The 13,420-nt window shown below is 37.2% G+C and overlaps 1 long non-coding RNA gene across 1 annotated transcript in view; it reads right to left on the bottom strand.

Moving 5' to 3' along the window:
* The window catches only part of LOC126349173 (uncharacterized), a 143,220-nt gene extending 130,276 nt beyond the window's left edge, over positions 1-12,944 (bottom strand). The window contains exons 1-2 of the long non-coding RNA XR_007565181.1: positions 12,859-12,944; positions 2,594-2,725 (exon numbers count right to left, since the gene is read on the bottom strand). This is a non-coding gene — a long non-coding RNA (uncharacterized LOC126349173). The remainder of the gene's footprint in view (positions 1-2,593; positions 2,726-12,858) is intronic.
* Positions 12,945-13,420: the final 476 nt, after the last annotated feature.

The following is a 13,420-nucleotide window of genomic DNA, read 5'->3' as shown; positions in this document are numbered from 1 at the left end:
CAAAGTGTCTTAGCCTGTTTAAATTTTAAACGGCTCAGATAGTTATCCTCTGAATTTTATCTTGCATTTGATGTTTGTGGGGGTTAATTTTATCATTTGTATTAATTTAGGATGAAGTCCAAAATTTTGTTAATATGTTCAGCACTGAAGAGCTATGGATGCAGCCGTAAGTTTTTTTGAAGTCTAGAAAGGTTTTTGTTTTTTTCTTCTTTTGTAGACATCTATTCCTAATTTTAATATAGAGCATCTTACGGTTTTTATCTTTCGGCAGTAATTACGGAGAATCATGTCTTTGAAGTTGTCTTCTACACATTTTGTAGTAATATCATCAGTTTGTTTTCTCGATATTTGTCTCTGTCACTGAAAGTATATAATTTTGGTGTTTGCGTTTAGCCTCCTTATTATTTTAACTGTATATTTTCCTAACGGCGATCGAAAGATCTTGAAAACACGAGTACAACGATACAATGCTTGTTGAAGTTGAAGTTAAGACTTTTCCCAAAAATATGCGAGAAATGCGCTGAAATTTGAAAGGAAAAGCCTTGTAGTGCACCGTTTGATTCAGATAAATGTATGGAGACCGAGTACTTTAGAATTTAAACAATGATTATCCTCTTACTTTCCTTTGCCACGAGACTCAGTTAAGAGATTTGACTTCGGGTAACTGTGTACAAACTGAGCGCGTGATATTGTGTATAATAAAACGAATACGCTCTAACTATACAGATATGGGTGTTACCAAGATCTGTAAAATACAAATCACAACATTTCAAGCCACGCGATGATAACAAAACCAAAGCTGAAAGTTGATAAAAGCATTATTCTTAAAATTAAACAAAGAAGAAAAATTTTGGTTCGCGTTACTAATGTTTGCAACTAAACCATAGTCTCATTGTATCATACTTGAATAAGGTGTCATAAACAAGTTCTCCAGAAATTTGTTGAGTAGAATGTATAGATGAGAACACATCGCATACACAAAGTGCTGTTCGGTTGTAAAAGATCTGCGTATCGGAGATAATCTCTCAGCTGTGAGACCATTTCGAATTAAAATCACTGTGAACAATTTTATCGAATAGAAAATGTGCTGCGCTTCTTATAATGGAAGGACAAAGCGGAAAGGCTGGAGAAGCAATCAAAGTGGCTTGACAGAATTAAAGAGAATGAAGTAATGGAACTATCAGTTTAGTAAATTGCCTTACGTATCTCGGCCCTTTACGCAAAGGAAGTCAAATTTAGATGATCAGAGGAAATTGATAAGTCTTTTAGTTGGTAAGGTAGACTACTACTTCAACAGTCAACTATGCCTTAATGGTATCTGGAGAAAGCACAAACAGCGGAACAGACGAGAGTTAAAGAGCTAAGAGCTAACGTGATGGCATCTTGAATCATTCTATTTTGATTAGAATTTTCTTGACGTATTAGATTGAGCTAACAGGACATTAGAGACAAGGCCAGCAATCAAATCCATCACACAGATCTCCCGTGTATTGCTGTCTTCTGTCTTTCTCGTGCTTCTTGTTTAGGCCTATTTAACCTTTATCCAGTTTTTGTCATGGATGTGGACCGACTAGAATTGATAGTCTTCGCGTCTCCACAGTTTCGAATAATTACCTTCTCGCTCCCAAGCAATTTGCTTGGAAGTTCTCCTCTAATGACTGATATATTCAATTTTGTGTGGCAGTGACCAAACGTCTTCATCATTTCTACGTGGAAAAAATTAAAAAACATCTCTGTATGTCAATTCATCTTATTTTTTCAGCTATGTTTCCTGTAGCAGTCTGTATGAACTCTGTGTGGTTTCTAACCTATTTTTTTTTTTAAATATACGTACTGGTGAAGTATTAAAAATTAAAAAAAATATTTATTTGGTACCAGTAATGGCATTTGGCTTAGTAACAATTTCTAAGGAATCCCATTATGTTCATTTTATGTATTAGATCTGTCGATACATTTTAACTGTGAACCGTGAATACTTACATTATGAGCATTGCATGGCACAGACGCAACATTTGGTCTTGGTAAGAAGCGGACATTAATTATCTTATTTAATAAATTTACTTTACATTAAATCGTAAGGTTATGAACTACAGAATTTATATTTACCAATTGTGAGTAAGTAAAATTTTGTATCTATTAGAAGATAGTGATTTTGTTGACATATGTATTTAATGAGGAAAATATGTGAATAATTCGCATAAGAAATGCAGCTCTAAAGGAGGGATGAGGATGAAAAAAGTAAAACAGCTAAACTAGTCTATTAGAGGAAAAAAGTACAGGAAATATGAAAGCGTGGATAAGAAATTCCGCAGTGCAAGGAACGAGACATATTTTAGTCAACAACCCACAGAAAAAGAAGAGGCACTACAGAGTGTAGGTATCAAAGATAGCATGTCTGCATCATGTTAGATCAAGTACTACAGAATCTCTTGGTGTTTGATTCAGGAAATCTGTTGGCGAAATGTGGCAGTGCTGAGCGGGTTTATTGGAAAAAGAGAAGTGTCATGGATTTCTTATGGCCTGTTGTGGGGAGGGATGTAAGAAGGAGTAGTGAAATAAACGATAAAAAGCTATGGACAAGGTTACAATTTACCTTACGTGGTCACGGCGGAATAGGTGTGGCGATTCACCGCATTTTCTCAGGGTCTGTGGGACGTCGCAGTGCCATCTGCTGACACCCAAGCGTTGCATCTCGTATTCTGTTCCGAACGTGTTCGGCACACAGCTGAAAAACGCAGCAGTTTAGAGGCGTCTCCGGAGCGACATATAACAATGAAGCGAATTGCTTCCACTAAATATAAAAAGTATATGTTAAACCAGAATAGTGGTGAGACATATCCATCTTGTAATTTTAAACAAATTGACCAAATTTTACAAAATATTACAGAAACAAAACAACCTCATGTGTTCACAGAAGCAAAGTAGTGTATACCGGCAACATGGCAATCAAGAGGTGTACAGCAAATTAAATTTCGTTTATGATGGGATAAATGGAGTAAACCCATCGGTCTGTACTTAAAAAAGTAGGTGCACAGAAAAGAAAACACAGTGCCCAGAAAAGAATTATCAGTAACGCGATTTCGCTTTCAGAGACATACAAACAAAATAACACTTTCCATTATTATTAAAATTTATTTCCAGAGTTACTATGATTTTTGCCCACAAGGCAAGGCTGTAGTTGTCAGTCGTTCCTTAACGTATATTTTGCTGTCAAAAATTAAACACAATATAGACTACCTGTAGTGTGTCTTGCTGATGAGCAAGATGTGTTTCTGCCTGCTGAGCGTGCAACTGTATACTGTTTGCTGGTCGAAAGGAAGTGTTAACAGGCTATGAAACTTAACGTATGTGAGATAGGCATCACCTCACTTGCAAGAATTTTTGAATCGCTGATTCGTCACTTATTATCAGACATTGGTAGACAAGCACCTGAGACGTACTCCTCCAGAATCGTATTACGTTATATAGTATTTCACCAGACGTGAATAGCCAGTGTCGGTGACGTACCACTATCATATTCTCTGAACTGTGCTCCAGAGATTACCAGCGATTTTATTTTCTGTTTATGTATAAATACAATTGAGAGTAATTAGATTTGTATTAGGAAAGAGGATTGTATATAATCGTTTATTAACTATGGAAAATATTGGGCTCAAATCATTATATGTATTTCAGATCAAGAAAAAGCTGGCGTTATTTCCGATACCCCTCAGGCCTTGTGTATGAACAGAAATGTATCCAAAATAGAGACACAGGCAACAAAGAGCTACTTTCTAAATTCGAATTATTATAAAATATGGCAGGCAATATATTGCACAATGTGGAACACAAAACGTTAGAAAATAACGCAGCTAGCCTCCAATTCACTTCAAATAGCGGACAGGCGTCACTGAACGCATTTACCGATAATCTATGAACGAACATCAGATCATGTTGTCAAATAATTATTAGAGCACTTGAAACACTTTATTATGTAGCATAACGACGTTAAAGCCAGTTCTCCCAGCAATAAGGGTAATGGCACAATGTCACCACAAAAGATACTATTTTCTATCTTTTTCACTAGAATATGATAAATTCTGAGTCGCTGCTGTTTTAAGACATATCTGTGAATCACACTCTAGTTGTTTATTAATTCATTGCTGTGTGCTAAGAGAAGCTGCGTTATTTTCTAACGTTTTATGTTCTACATTGGACAACATATTGCCTGTCTTATTTTATAATAATTAGAATTTAGAAGACACCTTACACTACACTCTTTCGTCCTCGGTTAGAATATTGCTGCGCGGTGTGGGATCCTTACCAGGTGGGATTGACGGAGGACATCGAAAGGGTGCAAAAAAGGCCAGCTCGGTTTGTATTATCACGTACTAGGGGAGAGAGTGTGGCAGATATGATAGGCGAGTTGGGATGGAAGTCATTAAGGCGAAGACGTTTTTCGTCGCGGCGAGATCTATTTACGAAATTTCAGTTACCAACTTTCTCTTCCGAATGCGAAAATATTTTGTTGAGCCCAACCTACATAGGTAGGAATGATCATCAAAATAAAATAAGAGAAATCAGAGCTCGAACAGAAAGGTTTAGGTGTTCGTTTTTCCCGCTCGCTGTTCGGGAGTGGAATGGTAGAGAGCTAATATGATTGTGGTTCGATGACCCCTCTGCCTAGCACTTAAATGTGAATTGCGGAGTAATCATGTAGATGCAGATGTACAAAATATCAATGATTTTATATCTATGATAGAAATCAAATTTGTTTGGTGAGATAGTGCATTTACAAATTTGTTACCGACACAACTGGTAATGTATTGTTCACTTTAAAAAATTTCTAAATTTCCAGTGCCATGTAAGCATCACTGATTGATGATTACTGAATACTGATACTAAGGCTGATTTATATCTCTGTTAGCAGCTTGAAGATCAATTCTACCTGGTATTCTAGTAAAACTTCACTTAATATTATCGTGTAACGCTCCCAGGAAACTTTTAATCAACACTTAAAAAATAAGTGCACGCTGTTTTGATTGAAGTAGTTATTGTTCTATCACATGTTATTGTCTGTAACAATTATGTCCGGTACATAATTGAAGCATATTGCGTATTTGAAGTGTTTAATTTTCTCCCTATGTGATGCGATTTTGCAAAAGCTTCACTTTCGCTTCCACTTCTAGGCCGAAACTGCTAAGGACATCCATTGTTTGCGGAAAGTGCTCTTCCACCACGATCGATCGTCTGTTTAATCTCTAATCTATGGTTCGAGCCGAACTAAGTAAATATGCAAATCTTTATCCAGCTGATCATAAGATAACCCCGTAAATAAATACTAATGCTTTAGTGAGGAAATATGAAGCATCGATATTGTAGTAACTAAAGATAAGAATGAAACACACCATAAAATTAAAAAAAAATTGCAACATTGCGCTTGGCTTCTTACAAAAGTTCAAAAATAAATACAGAAATTTTTTGGAAGAGGAGCTTTCTTCCTCATATTGAATCATCTTGCGTTCCTTAGATCCAGTGGACACGAATTTTATTACTACGATAAGGAATTGAGGGAAAATGCAGACTATATTGCACTACAAGTTTTCAGAATAGAAAGAATAAATGTTTTTGGGTTGTGGAAGAATTTTTGATTCACGCAGCGGGTTTCTAATTCTTCATTACACCCTTTCAAGGTTGTAATAGAGACTGTGGGGAAATCATTTTAAATAGAAGCTTTGGGAACATATGTCTTATGTGCTACCGGAACACAAATATAAAATATTTCTCTTAGGTTAATGCAAATACTATTAGAATATCACATCTGCAATCAACTATGGCAGCAGTGAAGCACAATGACAAAAACTTACAGTATTGCCTTATTCGTGAGTAAAATTACAGATAGTGCATTCTTCCTCCCTTTATATGCACAAAAGCGGAATACATTGTATTTTTTCCTTGTAATACGGAAAAGTAATGTTTCTGTCATGAGTGCCTACTCAGAATACCTACCCGACGCTCAATACGTGTTATTCAAACTTCACCAACGAAAGCTGGGGTAACGATGGGCAATACTAAGAAGCTATCAAAATTTACAATGCTAGCATAGTCAGCTGGAAAATTACAGATTATAAATATGTCGATTCTCTCAATAATGATTTACGTTTTTTGTTCCCATTAGGACGACTATCACTGGACTTTTTTAATAGATTAGTTAATTGGTTAAAGTATATATGCGTAAAAGAGGAGTTCATTATTTTTGTCCTGTAGTAAGAATAAAGTAAGTTTCTAGACAGTTGGGCCTACTAAGAGTACCTACTCAACGCCGAACACTTTTCCTTCACATTGCGTGCTGGGAATTTAAAAACGCCCAGAATGTAATTTGTTCAGTGGGTTTATCAATATACAATTGGAATATATTACTAATCACAATAAAAATGAAGGCACGATGACTTAGAATACCTGTGACCACTATTAACGCAATGGCATAAAACATCGTCTGGATCACTATCAATTCATTTTCCCAAAGTAGTAAAAAAAGTATTTTATTACTGATGTAATTGTGATAATTCTTCCCTGTATCAGTACGGTACACAGATTACACTACACCGAAAAATTGAAACCAGTTCATTGTTATTGTGTAAACTGTTTTTAACATTCCTGTTAGATGCACATCAACGGCGTGCTCTACTGATGTCATACAATTAACACTTTTCTTAACCCATCATTCATTCATGCCCAGCTGGAGGGGGCAGTCGGTTGAAGAACTCTGAGACTTTTCAGCCAATCACAGTGAGCGGAGGAAACGGAGTTGTCAAATGAGACCGTCTGTGAGGCGTTCCAGAAATCTGCTATCAAATGCTGCACACCCTTGGTCGTAATAAGAGGATTAGAATTATTTGGTTGTTGCTTATGTTGGTAGCGTTTTTCTATGAGTTTAATAAACACAACAGATACTCATAACAGAGGCTTTAGTCGTCAATAACATATTCTCCTTTGATATTTGAAACAATCTATCAAATTTGTGGTAACTTTTTGATTTCACGGTTGTAGAAATCAAGCGGTTTTGAGGCAAAGAAAACGTAGAGCCATGTTCGGAGCGCTTTTTTATCCGGAAAGGAAGTCCCTTTGGATCATTTCATAGAGAGTGGGAAAGGGGAAAATCTGAGGCACAAGATCAGGTGAATAAGGTGGGTGGGGAATGACTTCCTAACCCGACTCCTGTATAGCGCTTTTGACAGTCTACCAGAATTCTCGCGGTCATTATTGTGGAGTAGCACCACTTCACGAAGCCTTCTGTTCATTGTTCTTGGATCGCGTCTGATTGTTGACAATAAATCTCAGCAGTGAAAGTCACAACCTTGGGGAAGAAACAGTAGTTATAACACCGTCGCTGCTACACCAGATGTGTAACATTATCTGTTGTGGATGCGCGAGGTCTTTGTGCAGGGAATTGCTGCTTTGTTTGGGCTGAACGACTCCTTTCTTTTCTTTATGTTAGTATAAAGACGCTATTTCTCGTCATCAAAAACGGCACAGAAAATGAGCCAATTGATGACGAGCAAGCAGGGATGTGATTTTTGGCTGAGAGTGTGGCGCTCCCATACACCCGATTATTTAACCTCCCCTTTGCATATAAATGTTGAACGATGGTGGAATGATTACAGTTCATCACATTTTCCTGTTCTCGAGTACAGTGAAGTGGTTCATCGTTGATTAAAGGGTTCACACAATCTTCATCAAACCTCGAAGGTCTTCGCGCACGTGGCGAGTCACTAAAGTCAAAACGATCCTTCTTAAAACCAGAAAACCATTTTCTTGCCGCACTCTGTCCAGTGGCATTATCCCCATACACGGCGCAATCTACTGAACTCCAACAAAAGAACGTGTCGGGGATGTTCCGATTTCTCCTCTTGGAACTCCATATCCTGGCGTCCACAGATCCACTCACTATTAGCAAATGACAATATGTAAACTCAAAGAGCAACAGTGAACTACAAATAAAAGCTGAAAATCGATAAATAAACCCATAGCAACCGGAATACCAACATGCAGAACAAAAACGCTACGAACTTATGCATGGATATAATATTTTGAATTATTCTCTGGGATAGCAATGCCCCAGATAAAGCTCCGGAGTGTGTGTACATGCATTTTGATGTAATGCAATGCGTAGAAATAGCCACGTAAGCTAATTACGTGCAACACTGAAAGCAGTTCACCAGTGTCAGCTGTGGCAGTCACAACACGGTCGCTAACAGAGGCCAGCCCCGATACCAGCTGTTCCCCAGTCAAAGCAACGAAATCCGCGGAACGCGAGGTCAGGGTCGGTGTTTATTTTGCGGCCAATACGTGCCGGCACGGCCAGTCGTACGGATGTTTTTCTTTTTCAAATTTTCACTGCGAATCGATGAGCGAGCCCCGCGCCCCGCCGCCGGCTATCGGCTGCGAGAGGAAAAAAGAGAGCCGGGAAAAAAGGGACGGACAGCAAACGGGTGCAGCGCCCCGCCGTCGCCGATAGCCATTCAGTATCAGCACCAAAACAACCACGCGAGGTTTTCATTCAGCGTCCGCTCTCAGCTACTGTATTCATTGATATCGTGCACCTTTTACTGTGTATTTGTATCAATACTCAATCAGTTGCGACTATTATCTTAACATTACGTATCCCCAAATAAACTGTAGAATATGTTTCACTGTTGTGATCTCAGAGAAGCGAAATGTTTTCCTGCACATATTACTGCAGAAGGTTAGCTGATGTTGGACAATAGTAACAAAATCTTACTACGTTGTGAATTATTCTTCAAGCTTTCAACTCACACATAAGGCAACTACAAGTTGATCCAGTAATATTTAATTTTGTAACAATGATATTAGTAACATAGCATACGTTAGTTGTCTTAATTTCTGATTTGTTGTCGACAATTTGTTTAAAGGAAATAGTTGGCTGGTATCGACTGGTTCTACATTAGCGTACTCCTATGATAAAACACCTCTCATTAGGAGCTTAAAAATAGTAAAATGTAAAGTCACTGCGTTTTCGAAAGAAGTATCGGAAGTGAGACTACACTGCTGCGATGTAGCATACTGAAGAATGAGGTGTGAATGAGATTAAAGATTAATCTGATTAAAGATAAATTTTTTGTAATGCACTTTACATGAATGCATAATATTAGTCTATGAAGTTTTTGTCACTAATTAATACTAACAACCTATAACTTGAATCTGGAATCAACATGTTTCTGTCCATCTTTGGTTTCAGAATATTTTCTGTACATAACATACTCTGAAATCTTATGATCACACCAATAAGAATGCTACCAAACCTATGATAAATTCATGTTATCTTTACCATTGTATCCAACTAATCATATCACTAATAAGAAATTAGCAAGGATAGATCAATCATGTTGCACAGTTTATGTGTCTCATGGTTAAAAGGTATCATGAACAATGCATATTAACTGAATGTGCAATTCCTTCCAATATAAAAACTAAAATTAAGAATCGCTGAAAGATTTAACCTCTATTCATACTATAAGCAAATGAAGTATCAAAGTTTATGAAGTAAACAAGTTAGGTTTCAAGTAATTATACATTAGAAACTTTGGTAAATAGTATTTAAATTATATTCACTTTAATTTAATTTTAATTAAAATCACCTGATTCTGAACTGAGCACACACACAATTTACAGTACTTAATTCGATTTAGAATGAATCACTGCAGACACCACCTAATCTTTATTCACCAACATCATAAGAAGTTATGACTGGATTGGTGGGGAAACGGTGCAGCAGAACTCACAGAAACCTTGTGTTAAAACAAAATTTGTGTATTAGCGAAGCTGTATCAACATATCTGATGAAAATTTTGGCAGAAACAACTTGTAAACTTGAAATGAAAACAGGTAAACTGTATGTTAAATGGCTGATGATTATGATGATAATGATAAATAATGAATGGATTCTTATTTTACAGCATAAATTCTGAAAGTCAGAAGTTAATAACTAATAACTTATGTTATTGACTATTAAATTAATAAACTTGAATGGAAATGAGCGAATCTAGTAAAACTAACTTCTCAATAAATTCCTTTGGGAGAACAGCCAATAGAGCTAATTGGGGATTACAAATAGGAGAGTATATTAAGGATAAATATCGTAAATGAAGCAAAATAAGTAGTCACAAATCTGGGCAAAATGGAAACAAACAAAAAAAGTTTATATATCTTGGAGAACATACTCAGGAAATAGAACTACCTATAAATAAGCAGTTCACTATAATAGAATGAGCACACAGTAGAACTAAGACAGATATCCCTACAAAACAATAAATTATGAAGCAATATTGCAATGTTAAATATGGAGCATATTTCAGTGAACACTTAGTAATAGCATAAAAAGGGATAGATGCTCTGTAAAGCTATGTCTGCATTGAAATCACAGTTTGTGTTGAGTTTGAAATGTAATGTTACGCAAACAAATGGATTACGAGATATTAGAAGGAAAAGCAAACACAAAGGTGCTATATTTTGAATTTAGCTGCAGAATGCTTGTTCATTTTTGTGAGTGAAAGCATACCCGGATTCTGTATAGAGACACATCTCCGACTTCTAGTAATTCATGAGCAGGCTAGAAGAGGGCAAGTTACATTTCTGAGGACAGCTGAAGAGCTGATTGCTACCGAAGTGGCCGCACTGAGCGCATAAGAAGGTATTAAACGGCAGGGAGAACTTCCAGATTATGACACGCCAATATAAACACGAAGTGATGTCTAATATTAGGTGCTACACACGTCATATTACCAACGAAGTTTATTTGTTAAATAGGACAGATAGAAAAAATGAGAATATGTTATTTACTGGAAAAGAAATCAACGACAGCTGAGAATTCACAAATCAAACAAGATTATATGTAAGTAAATGATATTCAAGAAAAATAAAATAAAAGGTAAATGACACTCACAGAAGGCCAAATGTAACATAAGTAAAGAGCAAATACAAACGAAAGGCCACACTAGGTTAAGCGGAAACAAACTTGGAAAAGAAGGGAAAGAAGTAAGAGAAGCTATAGATTTTAGATGCTCTTATTTCATACATAATAAATCTAAAGTTAAAACATGTGACACATTCATTTAACTGAGTGTCATTTGCTGGTTACCTGAAAGTTTTAGCTTATCATAACAGTTTAAAGAACGAAATGGAATTCTAATCTTACACATCACTAATAGAAATAAAAATTATATATTAGACTTAACGTTACAAAACAATAATTATTTATCCATGCATAAATCGCCTGCTAGTCAAGTAAAGCGGCGAGTAGTTGAAGATGGCTACCTTACTTCTACATCAACCGGTCCTACATAAGAAAATTTCATAATTTTTTCTAGCACAAATCGCACATTGAGACGTTGTTGCTCAGATATTATAATTACAATTTTTGGCGAATATTTCAAATGCTGCGTTAACAGATAAACAGAAGAAATGGAACTAAATTCTGCGTCATTTCTCCAACAACCGTAAATCTGTAGTCATAGAGTTCTTATTTAAAAGTATAGTCATTACAAGAATTACGAAAATAAAAAAAGTTATCTGCTTGCACTTAATTTTTTCTCATTGTATTAACATATGTGGTTTTGATATGTAAAGGAAATACCTGCAGAGTAAATTTATTAGTCAGTAGATTCTTCAGACTACTGAATGGTGTTTAGTGAAAGATGTTGTCTTTGATCAGTAAAATTTCGGCTCAGGCGTTAATTTGCATTAATTTATAACGAGAAAGATACGTTATGGAATTTAAGCTACGATTTCTGTTCTGAAATTGAAAGTTATTATATTACTGACTTTTCTTCACAAATACATATTCTGAAAAATAAAAAGTAATCATTTTATGAGCTACTTGTGGCTGTTTACATAAAAAAAAGGTAGCGATATCTGTATCGCCTCGGGAGCAACAAATTTTATGAGCAGGCGTCTGAAGTCCTTCCTTAAGTTCTCCGAGACACATAAAGATTAAAAAAAAGAACCATTTTAATTCCCATTTGGTCTAATGAAGTATTGTGAATAGCGCAAGCTACCGAAATTAATGTTGGCAGGCTTAGCGGTCTACGCTGTCGGGCGCACAGCGGTGCGGACCCCACGGCCCCTGGTAGCCGGCAACCAGCGCAGCGCGCTCCGCTATGCCGGCCGCCCGGCACACGCACAGAGGCAGCCGGCACGCGCCGCGGCAAGCCGGGTGGCCACGCGGTCCGGTCTTGCATGTTCAGTCGTTAAACTGGTTTCTCTGGAGTAGCGCTCCACAAGGAACTAGGTGTTACTGACAAACCCGATGACTTCTTCAGGTGGCTAATATCCTTATTCAACTGGCGGGTTAAGACAGGAACTACCGGGGTACAAATGTTTCGCTACTTTCTCCACTGATGCGCGGAAGATATAAAACGCCGACTGAAATAAGTGCGCTCTCCATAAAAAGAAGCTAAAGGGCTTAACCATTATTTTGAATACAACGGACACGTTTTGGAAATAGGAACGTTATTGACAGTTGAAAGTGGAAAATGGGAATGTTGTCGGTTCTCCTTTGCGCGCAAATGAAATATGACTTTGGTAGTAGCAGTTGCGCAATTCCGTAATGAGTACATTCATACATTCCCCATTAACGTGCAGTACGGATTTCGCTTTGCAGGATCGTAATAGTTTTGTCACGTTACTAAGCCATTTACAGTTAACATCACACATACAGTAAAATAAATAAATAAGTACGACACAGAGAAACAAAGCATGAACAAATCAGAACAATTATGTTACAGATCGCAAATGTCGTAGGCAGCTAACTGTTACTGGCAACTGAGGTACCAGAGTGATATGTCAGCTACGTACACTTACCCGGTCTTCTTAGCCGCCCGCGGTGGCCGAGCGGCTATAGGCGCTTCAGTTCGGAACCGCCCTATTGCTACAGTCGCAGGTTCGAATCCTGCCTCGGGCATATATGTGTGTGATGTCCTAAGGTTAGTTATGTTTAAGTAGTTCCAAGGTCTAGGGGACTGATGACCTCAGATGTTAAGTCCCATAGTGCTCAGAGCCATCTGAACCATTTGAATCGGTCTTCTTTGTGTGTATGCAGAACTTTCAACAAAGGTTACGTCGAGCGGAAGCCAAAGGGCTTATATACGGCCTATTACTCGGCAAAATTGTGCTTTGATTGGTGTTGCTGTGATGTCGTTCCTATAAACAAATATCTGTCAACCACTGCGCTATTCGTATCCAGGCTTACTGGAATACAGGGAAAAAATTGGAATCCGCTACTCAAAAAAAGGGTGTTCCAAATGCAGTGCACAGACTGACACCAAACGAAGTGCTGCTAGATGAGATAGGAATGAGAATATTTTGTGGAAAATATCAGAAGAAAGAACACATTCAAGGAATATGTTAATATGGAAGATACTGT

This window comes from Schistocerca gregaria, chromosome 1 (genome assembly GCF_023897955.1).
Source record: "Schistocerca gregaria isolate iqSchGreg1 chromosome 1, iqSchGreg1.2, whole genome shotgun sequence".
Classification (NCBI taxonomy): domain Eukaryota; kingdom Metazoa; phylum Arthropoda; class Insecta; order Orthoptera; family Acrididae; genus Schistocerca; species Schistocerca gregaria.
This window is presented reverse-complemented; position numbering and strand designations above follow the sequence as displayed.